This window comes from Trachurus japonicus, chromosome 8, assembly GCF_045865225.1.
Source record: "Trachurus japonicus isolate A0001 chromosome 8, Traja_1.0".
In the NCBI taxonomy this organism is placed as follows: Eukaryota; Metazoa; Chordata; class Actinopteri; order Carangiformes; family Carangidae; genus Trachurus; species Trachurus japonicus.
This window is the reverse complement of record NC_140914.1, coordinates 2,337,596-2,349,821: the sequence shown is the minus strand read 5'-3', so window position 1 is coordinate 2,349,821 and position 12,226 is coordinate 2,337,596. Positions and strand designations below refer to the sequence as shown.

The window sequence follows — 12,226 nt, the reverse complement described above, 5'->3', positions numbered from 1 at the left end:
CATTAAAGCGCCATCACATTATAGCTGACTTAAAACACGCAACGTAATCAAAAGAGGGAACAAATACAACTACTATTTATTACAGATGTACATGTACATGTATTGAACATATGAAGCAACACGTGGGTTAGCGACCTGTACAAACCTATGACCTACAATATGACATTTACTTGTTTGTTCGTTTCTTTCTTTGTTTTGCCTTTTTTCTTATTTTTTAACCGTTTCTTTGTTTTTCGGGAGTCTCCGAGGGCAGTGATGGTGACCGCCGCCGCCGCCGCCGCCGCCGGGTGCTCGTCCTGCTCCACGCTACGAGCACCCCGCTGCCGGCGTTGGTCCGAACCAACCGTTGCTGTTTGTTTCCCCTTGTTTCTGGGAGGGAGGGACCGACCGCGCCATTGGCTCAGCCCGCCTCTTTAGAACCGTCCCTCATTGGCTGCTCGCTCCTGTCATTCACCTCGGTCGGCCTATTAAAACCAGATCAGACACGCCCTCTCTCCGTGTTGCGTTCACTGTCAGCAAAGATGGTTTATAAACCAAGTTTACAAACCAAAACGTGGGTTTCTGCCTTGAGTGTATTGACTCCAATGGGAAAATTGAACGTGAACGTGATTATGGTCGATTCTTTCTTCCCACAGTCACTGAAGTAGAAATTTTGGACTCATTTTTCAAAAGCCACATCTCTTCTGAACAGTTTGACACCAAAATGGCAATTTTCAGACGGACACATCAGGAGAAAATGACTTTTGTTCACGACCTGTCGCCAGATTTGGCCACAGATCTCCATGGCAACGTCAAACAAACGGCCGCGAACTCCTGTGAAAATTATTTAAATACTTTTCGTCATGCTAAATATGACTGTTAGTAGTGTAAATATTTAATGTTATCATAAGAAAATATAAATACTATCTCACTTTCATCTACCTACAAATTTTATATAAAGTGGGGTGACGGTTGGCCAAGCCCACTTTAGGAGACAGGAAGTGAAACTGACGGTTGGCCACGCCCACTTTAGGAGACAGGAAGTGTCACTGTTTCTATCATTGGAGCAGCTTCTCACGGGGTATAGAGGATCTTTGCTGTCAGCTGATTGATTGGGATTTGAGGAGGAGCAGTGATGTAACGTGGTTAGTTGCCGAGACAACAACCTCCAGTCACACCTATCCAACCAAAGAGCAGAGGGAGGGGAGGCTGAATCCAATTGGCCGGTGGCAGACCATGTGACGTTTGACTGACAGGTGAATGGCGGGAAAGAACAGGGGGAGGAGGGAGAGGAGGAGGAGGAGGAAGGTGGGAGGAAACAGACCGCCAATCTATGCAGTTTAGATAAGAGGAAGACGACTTGTCCCGCCTCCTCCCGCCAACAGCAGCAGCCAATGAGGACGAGGGGTTTCACTGCACCAACAGGCTCATCACACTGATCGAGGCGTCGTCTCCAAAACCGTCACGAGTCGAGTCGAGTTGAGTCGAGTCACGACTTCTGTTCTTCCGGACGATTCTAGAAAATGAAGAGAACACATTAAAAAGTAAAGAAGAAAGTAAAAAGTAAAAAAAAAACTAACGACGACAAACAAGTCAGACGACAAAACCCGACGACGCACAGAGACGCTGATGTTTTTTTCCCCGCTTCAGTTGTTCAAAAGGGAAATGTTTGTTGCTTCGTTGTTGCCGTGGTGCTGCCGTGTTAATGTGTGCGTGACGTGTCGCGTGACGTATCGGCCTCCTCATTTAGTGGTTTTACTGTTCAGTCCGTATGGTTTGATGCCTTTGCCTGTTTCCCTCCATGTCCTGCCTGAGCGAGTGTGTGTGTGTGTGTGTTTGGGGACCGTGACGTTGAACTCGCCGCCTGAATACCTGAGTTAGTTACACAGGTGCTACAGAGCAGGAGGGGCTTTTCCTTATTGGTGGGTGGAACATGTGACGCACGCACATTTGATTCGCCTACATTCACGTCACTCCACGCACACGCGCCGGAGAAAAAAAAACAAAAAACTTCCCCTCAACACACACACTTTGAACTTGCCTGTGTTTACACATCACGCCAAAACGCTAGTGTTAGAGTGTGTGGCTTAGCATGCTGTAGCGTTAGCTCGTGTTACGTGTAGATCGTGTAGAAGCTGCTTTTTGGAGACTGATTGCAAGTTTTCTGGTTTTTCCTTCACGTTAGAAAAAAAGAAAACGCTTCGTGTGTCCAGACCAGTGTTGGGAAGAACTCAAAACAAAGATCTCAAAAAGAAAAAAGGCTAGTGAGGTAGCCTAGCTAGCATGATTTATTTGGTCAAACTACTTAAATTTGATTAAATTAGAGACGTGTTCACCTCAACACTGCAGAACGGGAGCACACGCACACACACGTGTTACGTTTTCAAGGCTGTATGTTGTACAAGCATGTTGTGATTGTGTGTTGAGATGTTACACAGATGTGTGTGTGTGTGTGTCGCCCCGCGCTGGACACACGGTTGTGTTGACAACTACTACACAGTATTATGAGCGGGTCGGCGTTCAGGCTCTGTGATACGGAGATTCATCGACTCCTGTTGAGGCCACGACGCCGACGCCGGGTCGCTACGACCGCACAACACAACTCCAACTCCAACTCCAGTCCACAACACGCTCAAAGCAATAAAACCCGTTTGTTCCATCTGACAAAGTGTTAGCTCGCTAACTAGATAGATAGCTCAGCATGTGCAGGTGCTGTAGAGTTGTGGCGTGTTTTATTAACTTTACGTTACAACAACAAAACAAAAAAAAACTCCTGGTCCTGTGATTAAAAAGCCACAAGCCTTTGCTCTGACATGAAGCTAGCTAGCATGATGTGGCGTTTGACAAGTATTGTTAGGCAGCTAATACTATTATCGCGCTAGCTGCTCTGTCGCTGCGAACAACGCTTCTGGCTGTCAGGGCCAAATGTAAACAGGAGGAATTAAGTCACATCGCCATGTTGTGTTCTCTTGGGAGTGCTAGTGGTTAGCGCTGTTAGCTACATCTGTGATGCTACGTAGTCGAGTTTGACTCCTCCAAACCCAAAGGTCAGTGTCCAGCGGAGCTTAGCAACCAGCCCGAGCAGCGACGTCCAGTAGATGTTTGTTCAGATGACTTGTTGGTAGATTTAGAATAATTTAGCACTTTTCTCTGCTGTTGTGTTGTCAGTGTTCATGGCTTCATCCTGTCTTCATGAGTGGTTTCCAAGTGGTTTTTGCCATTTTTAGACTGTTGTAGTTCGAACATCATATCTGTCCACAGACGGATTTAATATCAAATATTCTTCTCTCCTGTGAATCAAACCCACTATGTGCGTTCATACCACGTTTCCCAGCCTGTGTCTTTGGACTATTTTAGAGCTAGCTGCTTCACTTAAGCAATTTCAGACATGAATTTGGGGAATCGGATAAATAGGGAAAACTGAATTGACTTACCTGTTTTCAAAGTCGACCGATCACAATGCTTTGTTCATCACTCGCATCATAGAGTCAGCCACACGATACTTGGTTCAGTTACATGTTCTTGTTGGTCGATGGTTGTCACGGTGACGTCACGGTCGTCGCGGTAGCTAGTCTTTGCGATGGTGGTGGTGATTGCGGTTGGATGATGAGAAGAAATAGAAAGCGATGTGAGGATGCCGTCGTAGCACCAGCCAGCTTGTTCACACTGACGTTTCTTTGCTGTATGTGTGTGTAGTATGTGTGTATGTGTGTGTATGTGTGTGTGTGTGTGTGTGTGTGTGTAAGTGTGTTTTCTGTAAAGTTCCTGTTCCCGTGTGGCAGCCATCATCCATCAGGCCCCCGCCCCCTTCCCCACCCCCCTCCCCTCTTCCTACCTCCTCCAGGGACAGAAAACGTGGACAAACATCCCAAAATCCTGACGGTTTTAAGGGTTTTTAGCGTCACTGAAGTAACTCAGTGAGGGTTTGTTGTCCGGGCGTTCCCTCCCTGTCTTCCCTCCTCCCGTTTGTGTTGTAGTTGTGTGACTGTAGAAAAGACGACACTGAGGACCGGGCGTCTGCCCCCCCTAACTCCCCTCCCCTCCCCTCCCTTCCCCTTCCCCAGCAGACCCCACCCATCCCGTTGTCTGTAATAATGATGATAATAATAATAAAAAAGGCATGCAAAAGCGTTGTGGAGTTTGCATGACGGTGTTTTTTGTACCCCACCCCCCCCGACCTGCCCTCCATGTTGTGCACTTTACCGTTCATGGGACCTTTTCGTCTTTTGGTTAGCACGTTCGCTGACTTGCTACCTTCTTACTTACTTAACCTGCATTCTCAGTTGTGTTGACGTTGGCGTTAGTTAGCGTTAGCGTTAGCGTCAGCATGTGTTTTCTCTGAACACGTTGGATTTTTAAAGTGTTTTGTTGGAGGAGTGCATTGATTATTGATATTGACAGATGATGATGAAAGATCGAATTTTGAAATGAAATGTGCTGCCGTTGCTGTGCAGTTCCCCCCCTCTCGCCCGCCGCCCCCTCGACCCCCTGACGCTGACCCCCCACCCCCCCGCTAGGTCACCTGATCTCCACCTGACCCTCACCTGCACCACCTGATCTCTATATTTACTTCCACTGATGCATTTGTGTTGAGCTTTTGTGGAGGAATTGTCTCCACCAACGTTTAATTGTTGTTGTGAGTCTGAAAACCTCAACCAGTGGGCTAACCTCCCCCGCCCAACACCCCCAACCCCTCGTGTGTGTACGCAGCATGCCCGCCGCCCCCCTCTCCCCTTCCCCCCTTCCCCCTCCCCTTCAGTGACACAAGATTGGTGCATAATTGTGCGAATGCGTGTGTGTGTTTGTTTGTGTCGGAGCAGCACGAGTTTGTTTTGATGCTCGTATACCAGATCCTCGGGTTGCAGCCGTTTGACCAGTTCCACTTTGTTCTTTTTGAGAAAGTGTCGAGATCAGACGCAGTAACTTAACGGACGCCATGATCACTGTTATCGTTGTTGTTCTTATTATTATTATAGCTATTTATTAGAATTCAAACCAAAGCGTTTTTTGCCCTCTCCTCCTCCTCATGTGTTCTCAAAAATGTTCGCCGCTAATATCAAAGAGCACAACGCGAGTCAAGTTTACACAAAGATGTTCGTCACAAATAATCGTGAAAACACATGAAAAGACAAAGCCCACCCCCACCCCCACCGCCAACCACCAGCCCTCACTGCATGTTGGTCTGTCAATCAAACTGACAAACCTATCCCATAATAATCTCACGCCACAACAACGATGTCTGGCTCCACCCACACGCCCATCCCTTCCGCTTACCTTTCCTTTCCGTCCGACCTGTAGATGTTAGTCTGTGGTCTGATTGGTGGAAAAAATATGACGCATAATCATCTGTGAAAAAGAAATTAGCATATGTACGCTTCTCCTCCACTTGAGGCATAGATACGGAGACAATGGTGGTGCTTTCTTATTCTATTTATTATTAATTGCTGTTCTTCTTGTTATTTTGGTGTTTTATTATTTCATGTACAGCTTGTTTACCGGTCTCTGAGGTCACGCACCAGGATCAGCGCTCACCCGCAGGTTTGCAGACCGCGTTGCTAGCAGGTCGCTCTGAAAGTGTCATGGCCGACGACGGGTCAAAGCCGGTCGACCAAACCAAAGCCTCTCTTCCCCCTTCAGCTCCTCCACAGTCACTATAATAACAACGCTTCTTTATAATCCTCTGCTATAAACCAACTACAAAAATAATAAATTCATAACGAAGGCGAGCTAGCTAGCTGTTAGCGGCTCCTTTTCTCCAGACCTCGCAGCTACCAAGCTAATGTTAGCAAACTCCACCGCCAACGAGCACAATTTGAATCTGTGAGATGTTTTTGTCAAGGAAATTAGCACTTCCTGTTCATAGTATTTTTGTGCTTCCAAAATTGTTGTTGTTGTTGTGTAACGTGTAGCAGAAATAACCGATCTGACCAACCTTCAATGTTACCGGGAGACCTAGTTAGCTTGGTAGCTCGTTTGCTAGCTCTCGGACAAACCTCCAGTGAGCTTTTTTTCTTGTGCGTGACGAAGCGACCTCAGCCTTGTTAATGAAGTCACATATATAGACAAGATTATATATAAAAACTCACACCAACATACTGCGTTTCTATGACTGTATGTTTGTGGCTCTGTGGCCATTTAACTGCTCCTATTGGCTGTGTACAGTTTGTGTCCGAGTGGGATCACGCAAAGCAGGAAAAAATCATCCGCAGAGAGAGTTTGGGTGCGACACCAGCTCTCCAAAGATTGACCTATGATACCATTAGCTGCTGTAGCTGTCGACTAGCTGGGCTCGTCGTGCGTGGACGCGACGCAGCGCAGTTATCTCTGCAGACGAACGAAGCAGCAGCAGCAGCACGACGACGACAACGACGAGTGTCTGTCTTCCTAGTTTGTACTGAACAGACACGAGTTCAGCGAGGCAGCGAGGACTCTTCAGCTCCTCCTCCTCCGCTGTCGGACCGTTAAACTTCTCTACGATGATTTTTGTCTTCCTGAAAACACTTTTTTTCAAAAACCAAAACCTGTTCGGTGAACCCGCTCCGGACCACGACTAGCTAACCGTTAGCCGGTCGAGGCTGCGTCCTGCTGTCGCCATAGCGATATGAATTGTTGTTTCTGATTATTTGATGCTCCGCCCACACGTCCTCCTGCTCTCTCATCATACGAGACAGTATTTGGTTTGTATCAGTGTTTTTTCCCCCTAGTGGGAGGGGTGGGAGGGGTCAGGGGAGGGGCCATGAAGATAGACCACACCCACATGGTCTCTGCCATAGCAAGTAGGAACGACACTTAAATAACATTGTTATTATCATTATTATTATTGTTACTATTATGATTATTATTATTATTATTATTATGACAATAAATGACAAATAAAATGCAGTAAAACATTTGCAAAAACCCAGAGGGAGAACGAACGGCTTCACACAAAGTGATCAAACATACAAACTTTAAAAAAGGGAGGTTATGACGATTCTATAATAGCAATGATTTAAAGAAGTACAAAAGGAGTTATGTTATCATAAATAATAGTAGTAATATTGAATATTGAATGCTCGCAATTTTGTCAAACTGAAACTGGATTCTTTGTGTTATGTAATTATTGTAAATAACTTCAAAGAGAGAAAAAATGACTTGCATGTCTATGTATAAATCTACTGAGATATCTATTCCCGTCAAAGTTGACAAGTAGTTCGGTCTCTGTCCTTTTTTGACATTTTTGCGTCTCCCTAAAGTTTGTCGCCCGTCCTCAACCCCCCCGCCCCCGCCCTGCACCTCCATCTCCACCGCCCCCCCCCCCCCCCAAACCCCCAAGTGGCCGAGACGACAACAGAGAGAAAGAGAAACGTTGCTTCCAGCGTCTTCGTCCGCCATGTTCAGTCCAGACGCTGCGTTCACAGCCGCGTCCTCGCACATTTTTCTTTTTTCTTTTCCTTTTTTTTTTCTGACTTCGGTCTTCGTTTCGTTTCGGTCTAAAAAAGTAAAAAGACCTCGTGTTTGTTTCGCCGCCGGTGCTGTGAACGCAGCCATGACAACCAACCAACCAACCACACACACACACACACGGCATCCATCACCCCAGTTCCGGAGGCTCCGCCCACTGGCTCCTCCGATGAAAGTGCTTCCCTCCATATAAGGAAAATAAACCCCGCCTCCAGGGCTTCCCAGGCCACGCCCCCCCTCGATAACTTCATCCTAAGCCCTGTTAGCGGTTTCCGAACTCTCTCTCTCTTTCTCTCTGTTTGACTGTGTCTCTCGACCACAGCTAGCTAGCTATAGCCAAACCGAAACACCTGAGACCCTTCACCTGTCTGTCGTTTCCCCAAAGCCCCGCCCACAACAAATGACAATTTAAAGTATCAAAGCGGCGACAAAAGTCCGTCAGATTCCCCTGAAAAACCAAACGATCCCGGTGGAAGATCGGATCAGTGGATGGATTCGATTTTAAAACTGGTCCGGTCCAGTTTTTATTCCACATCGTCCTCCACCCGCCGCTACGTGGTTCCTGCAGGACGTTCATTCACTTCCTCAGAAACATTGAAGCACCGGAGGTCAAACACAAAAAGCTCAAAGACCTCTGCACTGCAAAAACTCAAAATCTATCCAAGAATATTTGTCTTATTTCTTGTCAAAATGTCTCATTTCTAGTCAAAACTAAACTCTTTCCACTCAAAATAAGACTCGTCACCTAAAAATTAACTTGTTTTTAGATCATTTTCACTTGTTTCAAACAAACTTTCACTTGAAATAAGTAGAAAAATCTGCCAGTGAAAACAAGTTTTTTTTTTGTGCTTGTTATAAGGAAGAAAAACGTACTCCACTATCAGATTTTTCTACTTATTTCAAGTGAAAATCAGCTTGAACGACGTAAAAAAAAGTGTCTAAAAGAATCTTATTCTAAGTATAATGAGATTAGTTTTGACTAGAAGTGACATTTTGACTAGAAATAAGACAAATATTCTTGGTAAGATTTTGAGTTTTGTTCGCGGCGGTGGCTTCGATGGGTTTGACGAAGGAAAAAGGGGGCGTGGTCTGTCCCCCCGGAGGCCCCGCCTACTTTAGGGCCCAGTCTCTCGCCTCCACACAGGCCTATACCGTAACAAAGCGTGCAATATTCAGAGAAACAAGGGCTTTCCTCCTCACACAGAGGCGTCCGGCGGCGTCCGACCCCGCCCCTAACCCTTCTCCTCCTGCAGAAACCACGGCGACAACATCACATCCCAACATATATATGACCCACCTCGCCCTATAGCTATTATTATTATCTATTATTATCTCCGGGGAAACGGCGTTGTGGCGAGGAGGACAGAGCCGCCGCTCTTCACGCCAACTTTGACCGGAAATGCAACTTGTGTCCCGTTTTTTTTGTGTGTGTGTATGTGTGCGTAGCGTAATGTAAAAGCGATCTGTCCCCCCCCCTCCCCCTCCCCTTCTCCCTCCCCCACCCCCCCCTTCCTCACCTCTAAAAGAAGAAAAAACTCCCTGACTCCTCCCCCTTTCCCCTTCCTGACTCCTCCCCCTGACCTCGACCCCCCCGACCCCCTCGACCCCCCCTCTCTCGTACTGCTGTTGGCTGTTCTGTTTAGTTCATGTGACGTGCCAGTATTCCCCCCTCCCACCCACCCCCCTTCTTTACCACTCCAACCCCCCCTCTAGCCCCTCCCTCTTTCTCTTCTTTCTCTCTTTCTCTATCTCTATCTCACTCTATCTCTTTCTCTCGACCCCCCCTCCCCCTCCCCCTTCCTCTCCCTCCTCCCTCCCCCCCCTCGCCCCCTTCCTCCTCTCTTCATGGATCTTTAAGATGACAACTCTATGCAGATGCTGTCTTTTATAAGTGTGTCAAAAATTTTAATTTAAAATAAAAACTTCAAAAAAAAAAAACAAACCCTGACAGACATATTGAAATGATAAAAACAAAAAATGAATAAAGAAAAGGATTGTTCAGTGTACGGCGACGCCTCCGCATCTTTATTCCTCTGTGTCTCTCAATCTCACTCTGATATTATCATTATTATTATTATCAATATTATTATTATTATTGGGAAATATAAGAGTAAATACAGGAAATAGAATGAACCATTTACAGGTGAGTTGGTTTGATCCAGGTAGCATCATCCATATCAACAGCTGCACATACGAGATAGATAGATAGATAGATAGATAGATAGATAGATAGATAGATAGATAGATAGATAGATAGATAGATAGATAGATAGATAGATAGATAGATAGATAGATAGATAGATGTAGCATCACATGACTCTATAGAAATCATAAAAATGTAATATTTTTCAACGCTCTTGTTATTTTTTTCCTAAATAGTTGTTAACTATCATTTATTTATATAATAGAGTTGAAAGGTTGATGATCTCACAATAAAAACAATGAAATATATGTCAGAAAAGATGTTTAACCCTTTACAGTTTGTTCCTCTAAAGACTTCAGTGATGTCACTTCCTCTATGCTGAGGATGTTGGACTGAACCATTATTTATAAAACAGGGGGAATTGGTATGTTGTTACGGGGTTGAACAAAAATCTGATACAATAATGCTATTTCATAAAAAATGTATTTATTTTTTTCAGATTTTTGTAATGTTTCGGTTAAAGTAGTCAGGAATATTATAATATTAACAAAGAAAAATTGGTTAATTGCTGTTACAGATATATTAACAATCATTATTATGTATTACTTAGGATTAGGAAACACATTAATTAATGTAGCCTATTAGTAAGCAGTTAATTAATGTTTAATACTCAAAGTTAGTTAATAAATTATTAAGTAATAATAAAAGTTGAATAATGTTAGTTATCATTATGTATGCATTAGCTACTCAGCATTAATGAACACATTAGTTTATATATTAATGCTTAATAATGTACTAACTAATGTTAACTAAGGGAGCCTTATTGTAAAGTGTTACCAAAGATTTTCTTTCTTTTTTTTTTTATAGTTTTCTGTTTTTTAATCCAAAAACACACAGATCATCAATTTATGGCTTTAAAATGTTATTTTATCCGAAAAGCTTTGAGGTTAATCTGAGAGAAATGCACCGAATTCAGAGATTCAGAGAATCAGATAGATAGATAGATAGATAGATAGATAGATAGAACGATAGATGGATAGAACGATAGAACGATAGAACGATAGATAGATAGATAGATAGATAGATAGATAGATAGATAGATAGATAGATAGATAGATAGATAGATAGATAGATAGATAGATAGATAGATAGATAGATAGATAGATAGATAGATAGAACGATAGATGGATAGAACGATAGATAGAACGATAGAACGATAGATAGATAGATAGATAGATAGATAGATAGATAGATAGATAGATAGATAGATAGATAGATAGATAGATAGATAGATAGATAGATTAATTGAACGATCAGACACGTTGTCGGTGTAGAAACAGGATTTATTTATAAAAACAAAGAATCACAGAACGAGGCTTTAACCTTCACAGGCTCCGCCCCCCCTTCCACCTCAGGTGATCGTGATGCACACTTACAGGTGTCGGGTGTCAGAAGATAAGGGTTACCATGGCAACAACGAGTTCTAGGCTATATACCTATACGGTGGTGAGGATCATGAAGCGGCCGGGCACTAGGACCCTGCAGAGCTTCCACTGAACACAGGTGAGAAGAAACCTTCCACACCTGTAGACCTACGAGCGCCGGTGTGGGACTACTTTCAGCGGCGGATTAATCTTCAGTCAGAGGAGAGAAAAGACCACAGTGTTTGTGTTTTTTTTTTTTTTTACTCAAATAATCAAAAACAAAAAAAAAAAACATACAAACCATGAATGAATGAACGAACGAACGGCACTTTCAAACCTTGTTACCGTGGCTACGTTAGATAAAATCCTACTGTTACCTGTTTGTATATAAAAGGTCAGACAGAGGTTATTCATACAGGTACAACGACGACATCATCAAACCAACAGCGACGGTTACCGCTACGTCTCTACTGCATCTCCAACTGAAACTACGCAGGTTAATATACTCTATATATACACACCAGGTGAGTGGATGAGTAACAGACTGAATAAATGAGAAACCTTTTCCCTATAAATGTGATCATATTGATATTAATATAATAAAAATCTTTATTTTCTCATAATTACAGTAAAATAACCTCACATTATTCATTTGTTTCTGTCTTTTTTTTGTCAGTTTTTTGTTTTCTCACCAACAGGAAGTGGACGTTGTGATTAAAACATGTTTTCACATTACGATCGTTTTCTAATTTCATGATGAGAGGCAGATGATGATGTCATCTATGACTCGTTTCCTCATCAAATTTATCTAATCAAATGTATAAAATCATTAGCCTAATAGCATAATTGCCTAAGTCATATTTGAACATTTTCAGAAAAAAAAGGAAGAACACAATTTCTAGCAAGAAAAGTCAAAAAGATGACTTGGCCAAAAAATGACTTAGGCAATTATGCTATGAGGCTAACGAAATGAGAAAACATCTCAGATTCTCAAACGTCTAGAAACAGGGAGGGAGGGGGACCAAGATTACCGCCACAGTGACTGCAGTTTGTTTGTTTTTTCTTTGCTGATCAACAAAGCTTCAAGTGGAGAATTACCCACAATGCACCAGTTCTGGAGTTCCTGGTCATTAAAGCTTCAGTTGGTAACAATTATTCAGTCATATTTGCTGGAATTGTCACTATATTCTGATGGTCAGACATTAAATGAGTAATTTAGGACAAAATCCAACTCCTC

The 12,226-nt window shown here is 43.5% G+C and overlaps 1 long non-coding RNA gene across 1 annotated transcript; it reads left to right on the top strand.

The window, feature by feature from the left end:
* Positions 1-2,300: 2,300 nt before the first annotated feature.
* On the top strand, positions 2,301-3,788 carry LOC146982308 (uncharacterized). Its single transcript, XR_015036242.1, has 3 exons — positions 2,301-3,562; positions 3,594-3,680; positions 3,726-3,788. It is a non-coding gene; the product is annotated as an uncharacterized LOC146982308 (long non-coding RNA).
* The last annotated feature ends 8,438 nt before the right edge of the window (positions 3,789-12,226 follow it).